The following is a 2629-nucleotide window of genomic DNA, read 5'->3' as shown; positions in this document are numbered from 1 at the left end:
GCTGACTCTATAACCATTAATACAACAATTTTTCACTATTTTCAGACGGAACTATTCACTGACTTGTATCATATTAAACTGAACTTCCAATTTTCACCACTGTTCGGCGCCAAGTAACCTTTACTCTGATCACGGCTTGCTTGGTCTCGCAATGAATCCTGGGATATCCAAGGATAGAGAGGATACATCAGACCTGTCCTTCAAATCGGGCTAAAAGAAGGACGCATTTTAAGGCCGCATAACGAGGACTCTTGGAATTCAACCAGACCTCGATGCTGTGCTGTCATGTGATCATCCTTTGAATCTGGCCTTCTGAGGATGCAGCCCAGGAATTCGAACAGAGCCTAGAGGCTCAGACCTTTCCAAGGAGGGGTCAGAGGTCATTGTGCGACCATTTCAGGTGATCTAACCCGCATGCGTTATAAGCTGCTCTGTTATTCTTATTTTCTATTCAGTTTGGTTAATTTCAATAAAATAACGACTAAATCTTAAGAGCAAAGGCTTTGCCTCATGCAGAAGGTCTCCAAGAATGGAAATCAGCATATTTGTCTGACCAGATTCCCTTATATGAGTGGGAAATAATCCCATTTCCTCCTACCTCACTGCCCACTAAAACCTTTGTGGAACAAACATGCTTCGACTTATTCTGTCCAAATCTGCTTGACTTATAGTCAAGATGTGGATCCAGAGTTTCTGGGCCTTCATGGTGTTTTGCAGTGTTTATTTTGGAAACAAATTGTGCAAATATTTTTTTATGTTTTTCTTTGTTTAATCACTTATAAATCAGATATGGTGACATTTGAAATATTTATTCCACTTGAAAAAATTCCTCAAAGCCTTTTATGTTACGCAGATACAAACAATTGTATTTCCAATTTATAGTTTGGGAGCTGAACTTGCTTTAATTCTCTTGTAATTTTAATTAATTTCAGGCAGACTGGGTTTAAGGGGTTAAATGTGATTGCAAAGGAGTTACTCAGAGGAGCCAGTTTTATAGATACAGGTTTATAATAAGACTTTATTTGTATTTATTTCAATACCTTAGTAATTTCCAGGCAACATATTTATGTTTTTTTTTTTTTTCTTATGGCATGGAAAGAATAAATTGCCAAAGAATTAAATGCTCAACTTAAAAAAATTAAATTAATTATATTTCATAATCAGTTGTATGTTCCACTTTTGAGCAATCATGACTACTTAGAGGGACTCATGGTTGGACTAAATGCCCAAAGAGAAAACAAGTGAAGAAGGTAGGGAACCAGAGCAACAGGGCAGTTTTCTACCTGCAGCACACCTGTAGTAACTTACAGGGAAAATACTGACACCTAGTGGCCATAAACACGCATGACAAGCTGAACATCCAACCTAATTTCATCTAAAACTTCACCATCAAATGTGACAAAACATTTCATCCTGTAAGGAGTTGAAATGACTGATATTTAACTTCTGCAGCATAAACGCTTCATTTAGAAACAACTGCATCATTAGCTTAAACTTCATGTAAGAAAAATGGCTTAATTGTTGCTAAAATCTAAGAAAAATTATTCCTTTCTGCAATAAGAAAAATAAAACTCTTAGAATTGAGAGAAGCTAAAGACTGAAGCTTAAATATTTCATTTATAAAATATTTTATTAGTTGCTTTTATTAAAACACATAATCTGGTTAATTATCGTAACCAAATACGTTTTATTCCCCTGTTTATTTCTGTTAAGCTCTTTACAGTTAATTAACTTTAATAACTGCTTTTCTTTGCTGATGACGGCCATCTTTTCTTCTCCAATCTCCAAAAAGGTTCCTTCCTCTGATGACTCCTGCTGATGCAGCTTCAGGTAAACTTTTGCTTCATCAGTTTCTCCTTGTTTCCCAGATAAAAAGTCAACCTGAAGCATCGTTTGAGGAATCAGGGAGTAAATCTCAGCAGCTGGTAAGATCTTTGATCCAGTTAGTTTCTGCAGAGCAGGAGATCCTGTGCTAAAGGTCAGAGGTCAAAGGTTGGAGTTCATGCAGATCCAGTGTCTGATCAGCTGATGGGCGATGGTCTGTCTGGGGGGGAAGACGAAGGCTGAGCGATCTCCTCTGAACAAAGAATCAATTACCTGGAAAAAAAAGGAAAGGAAAAACTTTTTTTTTTTTTTTACATTTATATTTATTAAAAGGTCAAATTTTTTTATTTAAATTAAAAACTTTCATTTCAGCTCAATATATATTTTTATTTTCAAACCACTTTAAATGTTCTTTTACACAACTTTCCAAAAACATTTGTTCAACTAAAAGATGTGAAAATGACGAAGCAGCAGAAAACCTGCTCAGATTTAGGAATCTCAGCGTCCGCCATTAGGGGGCGTCACAGCGGCCCTCTGTTTCCTCCATATCTGACCCCAAATCTTTATTCGTATCGTATATAACTCGCTCTACATCACGGCTAACCAATTAAAAATCAGCGAGGTCCGAATAAAGAAAATCAACCAGTAAAGGTCTGGAGACATTTTTTATTGGAAGTTTTAACAGAATTTAACACTGAAATAAAATGAGGTGTTTATGCGTCCATGTTTTACATTTACTTTTTAAATAAAAAAATTTGAGCTTTTAATAAATATAAATGTAAAAAAAAAAAAAAGTTTTTTCTTT

Source organism: Cyprinodon variegatus, unplaced genomic scaffold, assembly GCF_000732505.1.
Source record: "Cyprinodon variegatus isolate N-32 unplaced genomic scaffold, C_variegatus-1.0 Scaffold105, whole genome shotgun sequence".
Classification (NCBI taxonomy): domain Eukaryota; kingdom Metazoa; phylum Chordata; class Actinopteri; order Cyprinodontiformes; family Cyprinodontidae; genus Cyprinodon; species Cyprinodon variegatus.
This window is presented reverse-complemented; position numbering follows the sequence as displayed.